The following is a 16,033-nucleotide window of genomic DNA, read 5'->3' as shown; positions in this document are numbered from 1 at the left end:
TCATTGGAAAAGACTCTGATGCTGGGAGGGATTGGGGGCAGGAGGAGAAGGGGACGACCCAGGATGAGATGGCTAGATGGTATCACGGACTCGATGGATGTTGAGTCTGAGTGAACTCCGGGATTTGGTGATGGACAGGGAGGCCTGGCATGCTGCGATTCATGGGGTCACAAAAAGTCAGACATGGCTGAGCGACTGAACTGAACTGAATGGGACCAGATGGCATGATCATAATATTCTGAATGTTGAGTTCTAAACCAACATTTTCACTCTCCTCTTTCACTTTCATCAAGAGGGTCTTTGCTTCTTCGCTATCTACCATAAGGATGGTGTCATCTGCATATCTGAGGTTATTGATATTTCTCCCACAATCTTGATTCCAGTTTGTGCTTCATCCAGCCAAGCATTTCTCATGATGTACTGGAATATAAGTTAAATAAGCAGGGTGACAATGTATAGCCTTGACATACTCCTTTCCCTATTTGGAACCAGTCTGCTGTTCCATTTCCAGTGCTAACTTTTGCTTGGTCAGGTAGCCTGATATTCTCAGCTCTCAAAGAATTTGTCAGAGTTTGTTGTGGTACACACAGTCAAAGGCTTTGGTGTCGTCAATAAAGGAGAAGCACACATTTTTCTGGAACTCTCTTGCTTTTTCAATGATCCAAGCGATGTTGGCAATTTGAACTCTGGCTCATCTACCCTTTCTAAAATCAGCTTAAACATCTGGAAGTTCATGGTTCATGTACTGCTGAAGCCTGGCTTGGAGAATTCTGAGCATTACTTTACTAGCATGTGAGATGAGTGCAATTGTGCGGTAGTTTGAGCATCCTTTGGCATTACCTTTCTTTGGGATTGGAATGAAAACTGACCTTTCCAATCCTGTGGCCACTGCTGAGTTTTCCAAATTTGCTGGCATATTGAGTGTAGCACTTTCACAGCATCATCTTTTAGTTTGAAATAGCTCAACTAGAATTTCATCACCTCCATGAGCTTTGTTCATAGTGATGCTTCCTAAGGCCCACTTGACTTCACATTCCAGGATATCTGGCTCTAGGTGAGTGATCAATCCATCGTGATCATCTAGGTCATGAAGATCTTTTTTGTACAGTTCTTCTGTGTATTATTGCCACCTCTTCTTAATATTGTCTGCTTCTGTTAGGTCCATACCATTTCCATCCTATATTGAGCCCATCTTTTCAAGAAAAGTTCCCTTGGTATCTCTAATTTTCTTGAAGAGTTCTCTAGTCTCCCATTCTGTTGTTTTCCTCTATTTCTTTGCACTTACCATTGAGGAATGCGTTCTTATCTCTCCTTGCTATTCTTTGGAACTCTGCATTCGAATGGGTATATCTTTCCTTTTCTCCTTTGCCTTTCACTTCTCTTCTATTCACAGCTATTTGAAAGGCCACATCAGCAACCATTGTGCCTTTTTGTGTTTCCTTTCCTAGGTGTTGGTCTTGATCCCTGCCTCCTGTACAATGTCAGGAACCTCCAACCATAATTCTTCAGGCACTCAGTCTATCAGGTCTAATCGCTTGAATCTATTTCTCACTTCCACTGTATAATCATAGGGGATTTGATTTAGGTCATACCTGAATGCTCTAGTGGTTTCCCTACTTTCTTCAATTTAAGTATGAATTTGGCAATACGGAGTTCATGGTCTGTGCCACAGTCAGGTCCTAGTCTTGCTTTTGCTAACTGTATAGAATTTCTCCATCTTTGGATGCAGAGAATATAATCATTCAGACTTTGGTATTGAGCATCTTATGCTCAGTGTCCATGTGATGTCCATGTGTAGAATCTTTTCTTGTGTTGTTGGAAGAGGATGTTTGCTATGACCAGTGTGTTCTCTTGGCAAAACTCTATCATCCTTTGCCCTGCTTCATTCTGTACTCCAAGGCCAGATTTGCCTGTTACTCCAGGTGTTTCTTGACTTCCTACTTTTGCATTCCAGTCCCCTATAATGTAAAGGACATCTTTTTGGGGTGTTAGTTCTAGAAGGTCTTGTAGGACTTCATAGAACCATTCAACTTTAGCTTCTTCAGCATTACTGGTTGGGGCATAGACTTGGATTACTGTGATATTGAATGGTTTGCCTTGGAAATGAACAGAGATCATTCTGTCATTTTTGAGATTGCATCCAAGTACTGAATTTCAGACTCTTTTGTTTAGTATAATGGATACTCCATTTCTTCTAAGGGATTCCTGCCTACGGTAGTAGATATAATGGTCATCTGAGTTAAATTAACCCATTCTAGTCTATTTTAGTTCACTGATTCCTAAAACGTTGATGTTCACTCTTGCCACCTCCTGTTTGACCACTTCCACTTTGCCTTCATTCATGGACCTAACATTCTAGGTTCCTATGCAATACTGTTCTTTACAGCATTGGACTTTAATTCTGCCAGCAGTCACATCCACAACTGGGTATTGTTTTTCCTTTGGCTCCATCTCTTCATTCTTTCTGGAGTTATTTCTCTACTTATCTACAGTAGCATATGGGGCACCTACCAACCTGGGGAGTTCATCTTTCAGTGTCCTATCTTTTTCCCTTATCATACTGTTCATGGGGTTCTCAAGTCAAGAATACTGAAGTGGTTTGCCATTCCCCTCTCCATTCCAGCCCCATGTCCTGCCAAAAGTAGTTTTCCTCATTATCTCCTATATATTGCTGAGGATATTGAGACTTGAGACAGTAACTTACTCAAACAGCTAGCATGTATGGGAAGGAAGCAAATCTAGACAGCAGACAATAGAATTCAAAATATATTATTGGATTGACCAGAAAATTTGGTTGGGTTTTTCCATAAGATGTTATGGAACTTCTTTGTCAACCCAGAAAATCACTCCAGAACACTACATAATAGTTTAGAGCAAAGTTTTATCTATTTTCAACTTACTGTCTATGAAGAATATACTTTATTTTTTTTAATTATTATTATTATTATTATTTTAATATCTTTAATTCTTACATGTGTTCCCAAACATGAACCCCCCCCTCCCACCTCCCTCCCCATAACATCTCTCTGGGTCATCCCCATGCACCAGCCCGAAGCATGCTGCATCCTGCGTCAGACATAGACACATATACAGCAGTCTGAATGCTCTTCGATGGGCATTTGATTACACAAAATTTCCCTAATTTACTTTAAATGAAGAGTCCTATCTTAATAATATCAAAATAAATTCAATATGACTGACAGTTAAAGTTATTCAAAACCTACTTTTCATTCTAAGTATTAATTAGGATTATAGCCATATCCAGGAGAAGGCAGTGGCACCCCACTCCAGTACTCTTGCCTGGAAAATCCCATGGATAGAGGAGCCTGGCAGGCTGCAGTCCATGGGATCGCGAAGAGTCGGACACGACTGAGCAATGTCACTTTCACTTTTCTCTTTCCTGCATTGGAGAAGGAAACGGCAACCCACGCCAGTGTTCTTGCCTGGAGAATCCCAGGGACGGGGGCTGCCGTCTATGGGGTCGCACAGAGTCGGACACGACTGAAGCGACTTAGCAGCAGCAGCAGCATAGCCATATCCATGTTGGTTTTAGTTACCATCTCATCTTCAAAGTCTGTAGAAGCCAGACTTAAAAATCTGTAGTATTCTCACTAGCTGTGTATCCCAAGCTGTTTGGGGCAATGTTAGAACAGGTTTTTCGGTTTTTATTTCATGAAAATCATGACTACATTGTTTTCTAATTTTAAAAGGCTGTTCAAAAGTAAAATCTATCCAAAGCCCTCATTACACAGAATGCAAGGCTTATACAGATATTTGATTTATACACATGAATGCAACATTAATCTTACCAATGAATTACTTTAATTTCATTTGAAAAAATGTAAGTTATTACCCTACCTCCCCCTTTTTTTTAGATTCACTCTCTTTGCTTATTTTTAAATCATGACTTCTGAACATACTTCTGCTTCTAGGCATAGTTTTTTCATTAACATTTTAAGTTTGTCACAGAAATCAAAAAAATGAACACAACAGTTTTAAACTTAGTATCATAAAACCATATCATTTTCAAAACTCTAGAAGCTCTATTTTAGCATAAGCACTAATTTATATGAGAAAATTAAATGTTTTAGTGTCCTATGAGACACTGTTACTTAGAGAAATCAGATGTTCCAAATAATTCCCACATATTCAAATTACCTGGAATTGACTGAATTAGTTCTTGTATTTGAAGATCTCACAAATATCAAGCACTTAAAAAACAATGTATTTTCACCTCTAATGATAAATTTAATATGCACTGAAAAGTCCTTTGTTATTGGACACATCACTTTCTTCCCTATGGCTTTGCATTAAACGTCACACAAATGAACAGCAAGAATTCAGAATTAGATGGATCTATATCACCCTTTCATTCTCTACTGAGAATGAACATCTATGAAAAGGAAACCCTTCTACCATTTAGCTTAAACAGAAGCAAGAGAAGTTCATGACATCTGAAAATCTACCTCTTCCAATGATAAGTGACATTTTCCTCTGTCCCAGTTCTGAGAAAGGTCACTTGCACATTAATTCTGGGCTGGCCTTGATTGCTGCTTCTGAATAATCTGAAGCTCAAAAGCAGTGAATACTCTCCCATAAATTAGTTAGCTGTGGGATGCAGTGCAGCTGCCTTCAGCAAAGAGTTCAGAGAAGAGTAGGCTTCTCTGTTTCCTTATCCATTTCTGATTTTAGTAATTTACTTTCTTTTCCTAAATGCCACAAAATCAATCGTAGGAAGACCTGCTTCACTCTGATGTGTATATGGAAGTGATATGGACATAAGATAGATTGTATTTCACAAACTTTTCCCATTTATTTAAATATCTGAAATAATAACAAAACCTAAACAATACTTACTCTGAGAAACCAAAAGCTCTAGGATAATTATATTTCTTAATGCCATAGTATGACCTCATTTGAGATATCTGTAAAACTGGGCAACATTCAATTCTGTCAAATCTTTGTCTAAGATCAAGGACTTGGACAATCAATGTAATACAATAGTAAAGAGCAAAGATTTACAACATATATAAATTTCAGTTTCATTTTACATTCTTGTATCCTAAAGACATTTGAGTTTATATAGCCCTGACTTGGATACTAAACACCGGATTTGAATTAGTGTTCTATTACTTCTTAGCTGTATTTCCTGAGCATTAATTTTATAGGAAAAGAACACTGATACACATCTTTATCACTTTCCAAGAAAAGGGTTCATATTCCTCTCATATAAGAGATGCTCAATAACCACTACTGCTTTTCTGTTGTTTCCTTTAACTACCAGGTTTTGACAGTCTGTTAAGAGATGGAGTTTTCTAGAATTACATATGCCATACAAATATTATCATCTCCCATACACATGATATGAAAAGAATCTGGAACCTACCAGCATCAAGTCTTCCAAAATTAAGTTTCAACATAACTGTAGCCAATGAAGGAAGTGATCAGAAAAGTCATTCAAGTAATATCAGATATTCATGGCATAGCAAGAGCTCAATTCCATATTTAAGGAAATGCTTGCTTTCTTACTGTATTAGCTGCTATAAATGGCAGGTGTTTAGGACATTCTGATTTTCTTGGCCATTCTTACATTTCATCTGCCTATTGGCAGCAATAATAAAAACACGCTTCGGATAACATTAATTTCCAGACAACCTCTCCAGCTGCCTTTGCATTTCAAACTTCTTTCCTCTGATGCAGTGTTATCTCACAAGCAAATCTAAACTACTATGACTGCCACTCTCCTCTGATGCTTAGGACCTTCACAATTAGACAGAGATATGCTTCCAGGGATGTTTAATCTCAGATAAACAATTTTTTTCGTATTAAGAATATTAACTGAAAAGTGATACAAATTATGTGATTCCCATGTGGGAAATATTGGTGCTAGTCACAAGTAAAATTTTCTCAAATTCTCACCCTTTATGGAATTTAATCAGTCATGCAACAGCATCCTGTTAGAATTTTAACCCTAAAGCTTTTCTTTTATAAAGACGTGGAAGTAAACCTGCACTCAGGAAGAGGCCCTGCACTCAGGAGCCTATAATTTTAAATTTAGTCTTATAGGCTATACCTAACATTTCTGGGCCTCTAACATTTATTCTTTACATATTCTGACCCTTAAATATGATGGATTTTGCAAGCTGCACATGTCTGAAATTATTTGTACTATGATAATTCTAAGCAAATTGGGATCTGAAGACAAACTGGCTTACATATTTTTTTTGGATGTGGCCCATTTTTAATCTTTATTGAATTTGTTACAAAGCTTCTGCTTTATGTTTTGGTTATATATGGCCACAGGGCATTTGGGACCTTACCTCCTCCGCCAGGGATCGAACCCACACCCTCTGCATTAGAAGACAAAGTCTTAACCCCGTGGACCACCAAGGAAGTCCTCACATAAATAAATTTTAAACCATTATTGTTTCTTATAGACAGCAACCAATCTCTTTGACGTGATGTTTTGAAAAGAAGACTCAGTTGAGGGAACCGGGTTTTCTTGGCAACCATTTGCTGTGTAATTTTAGGCATGCCACTTAATTTCTCCTGGTCTCAGTTTCTCCATTTGTAAAACAAGGGAGCAGAACTAAAGGATTTGGAAAGGTTCATGCCAGCTCTCAGATCGATGATCTCATTGAAATCTTTTACTCAGATGAATTAAATGGCAAGTTAATAAATCATCTATTAGATTGAATGTAATGGTCTGAGTAAGGTTTTGCTGCAGAATGGCAAGGACTTGCATTTTGGTTTAATTTTTTAAATACTGGCTCTTGCCAAATTTAGAGCAAGTCTAATTTGACAGCTTGTTCTGCAAATGACATTATTACTTGAATAGAGCATTAGGCCATATTTGGAAAGTACTTCAACTAGCAAAGCAAAATAGAATTTATTATAGCTTTATTTAATGCCATGCTTCAGAAAAATCACAAATCAGTTTCATTAAATTTAAACAAAGATACATTTAAAACTTGGCAAAGGTGACTATGCTAATGAAGAATGATTACTTCTCTACCTATCAGGTACCACCAGAGTGTACATTACCACGATAAGATTTAATCTATTCAAACTCGAAACAAATGGGCTCTGTACAGAGTTCAAGTGCACGATAGTTAAATTTCTCAAAATCAGATCTATTGTTCTCAAATTCTCTTTTAGAAATCCTTTCTAAAAAGAGCACACACAGAAGAGAACAGGGAAGAGAATGTAAAATGCACTAACAAAGCTTATGTGCTATTAAAAAGGGAGAAAAAGAATATGTGAATTTTTATTCCACCTTGATCTTCTAATTAAAATAAGTCCTACAGCAGACACTGCACCTGCCAGCCAACCAGCCAAAAGTTTATAATGAACAGAGAGACTTACTGCAGAGTCTCTTATCCATGTAGCTCCCTCGGGCCCAAAATATTGATCCCTTTCATTGAATAAATACTAAAGTAACAACAAGAATCCATTATGTCTGACCTAACAAGAATTTTTAATTGAACAAGTTACCATCTGAATGACCAAGAAACAGTGGATATACTATCACCTGCCTTTCACTTCTTAAAGCCCTAAGTATAACGGGCAAATAATGAGTTGGTTGACAAAATTATTCATTTTTCCAAGAGTGCTCTCCAAATAAATGTCCTCTGTTTTAAAGAATTAAGATAGTTTTTGCTATCTGAGAAACTCGGTCACACTTTCTATAGTATTGTAGCAGTGTTTCTCAAGAAATTATCTTGCCAATTAATAAATGATGCTACAAGTCTAACATTTAATTTTACATAAAGTTTTTTCCCAAATATGTGCCATATTTTAATACATCACACACAACTAGAATAAAAAGAAAAGGAAGGCCATTTCTTTTTCTTTAGAGGAAGCTGTTAGTACTAAGTACTAAAAAGGTATGCTAGCAACTTGATGTTAAATAATTCACAGGGCATTTCCACAGGAAATTATGATATACAAATATCTTCCTTAAACCATAGAATTTACTTCCCTCAAAATAGCTCAGTCCAATACATTCTTATAGACTTTATTAGACCCTAGACTAAAACATACCTGATAGTAGGAAGATATAAATTTGGTTAATCAGCAAGTAAAAACAGATAGCTAATCTTGGGATGAAGTTCTTTACCCTGCATCTACAAAGAGGGAAAAATTGAATTCAGGAGAGAATACCTGCAATGATTTCAAATTAGAATATTAGGGCTGTGACTTTTACACTAAGAAGTTGACACTGTCCACTCAAAATATGAATAACTTTCAAAAGAACTGAAGCAATATTAACTTCTCCATAAACTACTTATATTTTTTCCATTTGGATCAGTTAATACATTGGATTCATAACAAAAGCAAACTAAATTTTATAGACTAAAAAGTGAAGCCCATGTTTTAGGAAATCAATCATTTACATGGGCTCATTAAAAAATGGCATGTTGGCCACTAATAATTATACATATTCATAATTTAAAAAATCAGTTATCAATATTTTCTTGCCAAGATTTTGGACCAAGAGCATGCTCATATACTTCCACAAAACTTACTTAATATTCTGTATTTTCAAAAGCATTTCATTCAATACCTCCCCAAAAATACCAGTACACTATTTATTATATAATTACAATACTTGAAACAAAGTAGCAAAATAAAAAGTGAAGACAACTAAAATATTTTACACCCTATCCAAATTTGAGGTGGACAATGCTTTACTGAAACAGATCCAGAGACTTAGTCCATGTATAGCCTGCCTTTTAATTGAGTAGCTCTCAGTTTCTGTGAGTATATAAGAGAGAGACAGAGAAAAGAAAACATCTTTTCCTCCTTTTTTTTTTTTTTAATTGAACCATGGTATTAGTAGATGGACAGTATTTTTTTTTTTTTTACCAAGCTGACATCAACTTACTTTAAATATTCTTTCTAGTCTGTACTGGAATGCTGAAGGGTAAAGAAGAAAACTGATCCTCTATGTGCAAATGAATAAAATCTGGGCGGCCTCATCTTCTCAGGCCTACTGTACAGCAGAAATGAGGAAGAAGTCTACAGGTTGGCCAGTCTCTGAGATCAATGATGATCAGTGGTGATATAAGAACTCACTATATAACTCATATTTTAACCATATAACTCTTTCTGAGGGAAAGGGATAGAGATTTTTATTCATGCTAGTTGTAGCTGGGACCCTCTCTGAAAAAAAAAAAAAAAAAAAAACGAAATCCTGACTGATGTCTCTTAAATATCACATGCCAGTAATTTATTATATAGGGTGTTTGCTTTTAGAAAAGGTTATTAAAAATATATTCCAACATAGTTGAAAGCTTAATTTTCAAATAAGAACTGCAATTGCTTTCATGTAACTTGTTTGAGTTTGTTTCAATCTTTTAAATGTTTTTAAAAACATGGCATTCAACACATTAAAATTGCTACTGAGCTCAGAATTATAATACTTAGACAAAATACAATACATCAAAATGAAGAATATTGACAAAAATACTATTCAAAACTAAACTGAATTCATTTATTAGCAATAGTCCAGGACATTTTCATCATTGAACATACAATTCTGAACACTAACTCTCCATTGCTCTACAGCAGTAATGTTTCTATGACTATTATTAAAAACAAAGGCACTGACACTGCCTATGGCTTACTTTAATTAGTGGACTACTATATGAAAGTGAAAGTGTCAATCATATCTGACTCTTTGTGACCCCATGGACTGCAGCACACCAGACTCTTCCGTCCAAGCAAATCTCCAGGCAGGAATGCTAGAGTGGGTAGCCATTCCCTTCTCAAGGGAATCTTCCCAACCCAGGGATTGAACCTAGGTCTCCCACATTGCAGGCAAATTCTCTATCATCTGAACCAACCAGGGAAGCCCCAATTCAGATCAAAAGAATTTTTGTCAAGCATAAAATATTTTTGGAATGATTAGATTATTCTTATATATAAAACTATTTCATTCTATAAGAATGAGTGACTATAGTAGAAAAACTACTTCCTGAGAATCTTTATCCCTATGTTTTCAGAACAGTCTGTAAATTGTATGTAAGAAAAATCACAGTATAAGATCCACTGTAGAACATTCCCTGCCCACAAATGCTTGTCCTAGTTCACACGAGTCTATATGTTTGGACACTCAGTCGCGTCCGACTCTTTTCGACCCTATGGGCTGTAACCCAGGGGTTCCTCCACCCATGGGATTGTCCAGGCATGAATGCTTGTTCATATATGTCCAAAAACATCCAGTAAAGATTTAGTGAATCAAAGCAATATATAACAAATCTCCTTTCCTACAAAAAATATGTTAAAATTGAATGGCATCTTCTTAAGAGTCTAGAATCCCTACTCTCTTAAAGTCTCCCCAAGTAAGAGTCAGCTCTTTATTCTGCCTTATGAATATGTATGAGTACAATTTAATCTTTCTAAAGTATCCCTAAATGCACTTTTTAAAGGTAATATTGTAGTGAAGCACAGGAAAAGCCTAGAAAACAGAGCTCTTTCTAAAATAGTCCTGAGTCAGAAAAAACATGAAGTGGAGAATCAAGTCCAAGCCCTTTAGGATATAGCTGTGCCAGGCGGCTAGCAGAGGCATGAAGGAGGAAGACCAGACAAACTTTCTGAAAATGGACTCATTACAAAAATAAAAGCCTAACCTGAAATGGTACAAATTACTTTTGGATTTGTTATCAAATTGTAACTGCCCAAAGAAGAATTCTAGAAACACATTAAGACTAAAAGAGGTAAAATTAAAAAGGTAATATGATAAAATTCCTTATTAATTTTATACCACTGTAGATAATATCCCAAATATCTATGTGCATCAATGTGCTTTTGCAAGAACTAAGGAAAAGATAAATTCCAAAATGCAAATTAAAAAGATCATTATTTTAAGTTAATCTCTTTCAACTTTGAAATTGCACTGAAGGTCAAAAATCTTGGGTTGTAGTTAATTTTTTACATTATCTTACTACGTGTGCCACTTACTATGTGTACCTCCCACTTACTGGACCTGACTGACCCCCACAGTATGCTATATTGCTTTGATTCCAAAACCAGTTTGAATTAAACTTTTCATCATGTTTAAGGCTAGTAAATTTCAAAACTTGTCCATTTTAGGCAATTATCTCACTTTTCCCTCCCCAAGTAAAAACTCCTGATTTATACTTTTTATCTTATATTACTTACAGCTCTTAGAGAGATTAGAACTTGTTTACAGCATAAGGTATACCCACTACATTCCTCTGTCACTGTTCAAAGTCACCTTATTAACTACTCTCCTCCTTTTATTCAGCCCAGGAAGATAGGAAATTATTGCTGCTGTCATGAGTTAGATCAAAACCTAAAAGATACAACCTAGAAATTCACATATGCTGCAACCCTGGCCATAAGCCAGGGAAAAGTCAATCAATCAAAATCACCTTGGACATAATCTTTTTAATTGTGAACATGAATATCATCAGCAGATGATGACTCTTCACCTACTAAAACCCAGTATCAATAGCAATGTCAGGAATGGATTTTTTAGCAAGTTGTTCTTTGGTAGATTCTATTTTTTCAAAAATATAAAAATATTAATCAGGTTGATACAGTTAAGAATTAGCTCAAACCGACTCGATGGACATGAGTTTGAGTGATCTCCGGGAGTTGGTGATGGACAGGGAGGCCTGGTGTGCTGCAATTCATGGTGTCGCAAAGAGTTGGACATGACTGAGCAACTGAACTGAACTGATTCTGTATATAAAGATCACTCAAATGAGTATATTTTGAAGAGTTTATCAGTTTTTCTTCCTTCCTTACCTAGGCAAGGATGGATGGTTGTGGAATTCCATTAATACTTCCCTGCCTCTTACTAGTACGATGGATAATACAACTTCATAGATGACTAGGTGTAGCTATGACAAATAAATGCCCTTTATTGACACACATGGTCACTGGGACCTATGACTTTTGCTTTCCTAGTTTGCATTGGTACCTACACAAAAGGCTTCATTTATTTAAAGAAACATTTTTTCCCCAGATATAATGCATACTTTCAACACAAATTATTTTTTCCTCTCCCATTCTGGGAAACAAAAAAGATATAAACAGCAAAATTTCAGTATTGTCCATATTAGTCATAGGCCAATCATACTACTCACATAATTCTATATTTCATTAAGAAAAAGTATGTTAGACCAAGTTTCCAATGTCTTCCAACCATATTACCTATCATTATGGATTTATAATTTGACATAAAGAAAGCAAACCTTTGTATAATACACACTGGTTCTGCTTTTGTTGAATACACACATCAGTGATTTTTAGAAAGGAAGAAAGGAGGGAGAATCTGAATTTTGATGTGATTTACAAAGACAGACCATCCTTTATACTCTTAGTATATGTCTCAAACATATTTTATAATGTCTTACCAACTTTATAATCACTCTGAGCAAAATCTGAATCCAGATAACATGGTCCTCAGCTATGTTGCTCATCTGGAGTTCTGTATAAAGAAGGTAGTTTAAAGGAAAGGTTAATTAACACAGCTGTGTCTACCTGGAACATTTTCTAGGCTAGCACAACTGCAATTCACTTCCCCTAGAAATCAGTTGACTGGAATTCTTGGCTTTCTCCCAGGCAGTTTCTTAAAAAGGTTACCAGCTTAATTGAATGAAATCAGTGTCTGCAACCATCAACAATTATCTTTAGAGCAATACTTGTTATTAGACTGAATAAAATCAAAGTTAGAAACCAACCACAATTACTTACGGAACAATTATTCCCAATATTGGCCGGTTTGATTGCATCTGTTACTGCTATGGAAACTTCCTGAAATCTACTTGCTTCTTCTTTCATGCAGACACCACATGGATAATAAAAGATACCAACAAGTCTATAACTTCCATTTATTTCAAGGAAAGTCAAAATTATCTTGAAGCAAATGAGTAAAAGTCCACCCTAAATGGACAAATACAGTCTATCTTACCCACAATCACAATGCTCTCTCTGTTACATTTGCTGTTGGCCAGTCACCTGGGTCGATCCCTGGGTCAGGAAGATCCCCTCCAGGAGGGCATGGCAACCCACTCTGGTATTCTTGCCAGGAGAATACCCATGGACAGAGGTAGGCTGCAGTCCATGAGGTTGCGAAGAGTCGGACACGACTGAGCAACTTCACTTTTGCTTTTCACTTTCATGCATCAGAGAAGGAAATGGCAACCCACTCCAGTGTTCTTGCCTGGACAATTCCAGGGATCGTGGAGCCTGGTGAGCTGCTGTCTATGGGGTTGCACAGAGTTGGACATGACTGAAGCGACTTAGCAACAGCACTATTTCAGTACTTGCAGTCCCTGGAAACTTTTTTGATTCATTTGAGAAACCAGTAGCCACAGTACCCATGTAATGTAGTCATAATCACATTGCACTGAACACCTCATTAGATGACTAGCAGCACATTACACGTCATTTAAGGCTTTTTCTGGCATTTCAGAATAGACAGATATTCCATCCAAATATGAAAGTTTCAGAAGTATTTTTTCTTCCTGCAAAATGAAGAGCTAGAACTATACATAAAAATTCACAGAAATCAGGCTTTTCCAGGTTCCTTAAGGTACTATATATAAAGACAAGTATTTTATAATTAATACTTAATTACAGCTAAGATTAAAAAGATTAAACCCCAACCACAAGGTTCCTCCTCTTAAGAATTTCCTAACTTTTCAAAATATCAAAGTGAATTAATGAACTATTTTAAATCCCCTCTCTCTGGGAAAATTAGGGATATCTTTACTGCAAAGCTCAATTCCTATTAAATAATATATTGCATACTGTTGATTTCATTCCAATTATTTTCATTTAATGCTAACAAAATGGTACATACTTTACTTGGAAAATAACACAGCAGAAAGCAGTCTATGAATTGTTTCTGCAATGATTTTACATTTACCTAACTTTTCAGTTTGTTGTTGTTGCTCAGTGGCTAAGTCATGTATTAAGTCAACACTTTTGCAATACTATGGACTGTAGCCTGCCAGGCTCCTTTGTCAATGGGATTTCCCAGACAAGAATACCGGAGTGGGTACCCATTTCCTTCTCCAGGAAACTGTCCAGACCCAGGAATACAGTCTCCTGCATTGGCAGGGGGATTCTTTACCACTGAGCCATCCAGGAATTCATTATTTATCCAATGACTCTTTATATCAAGATTGTATTGAACAATTTTCAGAAACTTTAAATGTGGAATCCCCACTTTTACATTTTAAACTCATCTAAATATGCACAGTTCCTAATACTATTTTTTAAATCTTCCCTAGCATTACCATTTAAAAGCTGATATGCTGATAGTTTTTCCAGAAATATTTTAAAAGATACAATCCTTTATGGTTGAGTCATAGAAGTTTTAAAGAGTAGTAGTGCATCACAGGACAAAAATAATGAACTGGTTCCTTATTATTCAAGATAAAACAGACAACAAGTCTAGTTCTTGATGTATAGGTGGCATTGTATGAAGTAGGGCAAAATTAGAGAAGACAGAAGTCCTTCACTTTTATTTTTTTCTTTCTATAACAAGATAAATGCTTGTAAAACTATGATAAAATAAACATGACCAGGAAGAAACTAGTGTTCCAAACTGAAAATAAAATGAAAAGAAACCAAGGCACACTTTTATTTTATTTTTTTTTAATTCAGGGTGGTTGGCCAGGCAAGAAGCAGGCCAGGTTAGTTAAAGATCTAACAGTGGTGATCACTAATATGCTGTTTAGTGAATGTGAAAGAAAGCATTAGCTGAGTTTTTTTCAGAAGAGTGAAGCCTAGAAATAACACAATTCTGAGGTTAATATTTCTTCCTGGCAAAACTGAAACAGGTATAAAATAGAATGAGCACTTACAGAGGTTCCTAGGAAAGTCATAGCAAACTAACTTCATTTTCTAATTTTGAGAGTTAATATTATCAGGTAGAATCCAGATATGCATATATTTAATTTCATAAAGTCTTCCATTTAAAAAAATAAAACCCATAATACAAAAGAATGAAAAATATAATTACGTAGAGATGGCTGAATGACCACACCACATAGATGGCTATGAATTACCACAGATTGTGGAACTGCTTAAAATTGCAAATAATAAATTTTATAACTATTATAAAGATGATTCTCATGAATAAGGCTGGATTATTATACTTTAACATGGAATAATGTTAAAAGTCAAATCTTCTAACCATGGCTGAGTCCTTCCCTGATCTCTATTTTACTTCTTCGACCTCTCCTTTCCTAACATCTCTATCTCCATAGAAGTCTAAGCCCGACTTAACTCAGCTGTTTGAAAGAACAATTCTCTCTTAGCTTTAGAACCTCACATAGGTCATTACCTTCTGTTTCAGAAACTGTTGTCCTCACTTATCACATGGCAAATATTCAATATAGACGTTACTCTTTTTCAAAGGAGATACTCTTGCTTGACATTCCTGGCTGGTTTCAACATCCTTGTAAATACTAAACTGAAACACTGTATTACAGTTGTATCATAGTCTTTACAGTGATTCTTTAATCATATGTTTCTTTTATCTAGCAGTGTGCTTGTAAGTCAACTCTTGAAAAAAATAAGGATCTCTGATTTGCAGTGTTTATCAATCTCCATGGCAAAACATTCTCTCCCTGCCAGCACTGCACATACATACACACTCCAAGGCCAATTTCAAAATACCAATCTATTCAATACTTTCAAACACCTTGGTAAATCGCTATTGTCCTCTTCACAGAGATGAAAAAACCAGATTTGGTTTCATACAATTACAAAGATCTTAAACCAGGCTCTTAGTTTAACATAGAGCTAAATTTGTATGTGTTGAGGTGTGTTGTGTGCCAGACACTTTGCTGTAAGTACTTTTCACTTACCTTATTTAATTCTCACAACTACCATGAAATACTATTTATGTACGAAAAAAGGGACATGATGATATTAAATAGTTCTCCAAAATTGGAAAGGTAGTAAGTATCAAAATTAAGAGCCAAAATCACATTGTTTACATCAAAGCCTTTGATCTTACCATTAACTCCATCAAATGTACTAT

The 16,033-nt window shown here is 35.9% G+C and overlaps 1 protein-coding gene across 12 annotated transcripts in view; it reads right to left on the bottom strand.

The window, feature by feature from the left end:
* Positions 1–16,033, bottom strand: part of ADGRL3 (adhesion G protein-coupled receptor L3) — a 936,369-nt gene that overhangs the window by 850,720 nt on the left and 69,616 nt on the right. Inside the window, exon 2 of one of the 12 annotated variants that reach the window (XM_069593116.1) lies at positions 12,390–12,463. The exons of the other annotated variants lie outside the window; for them this stretch is intronic. The gene's annotated coding sequence lies outside the window, so the exon portion shown is untranslated. The remainder of the gene's footprint in view (positions 1–12,389; positions 12,464–16,033) is intronic. 12 annotated transcript variants of the gene reach the window in all.

Source organism: Ovis canadensis, chromosome 6 (genome assembly GCF_042477335.2).
Source record: "Ovis canadensis isolate MfBH-ARS-UI-01 breed Bighorn chromosome 6, ARS-UI_OviCan_v2, whole genome shotgun sequence".
Classification (NCBI taxonomy): Eukaryota; Metazoa; Chordata; class Mammalia; order Artiodactyla; family Bovidae; genus Ovis; species Ovis canadensis.
The sequence above is the reverse complement of the archived record's forward strand: the minus strand, read 5'-3'. Positions and strand labels throughout refer to the sequence as shown.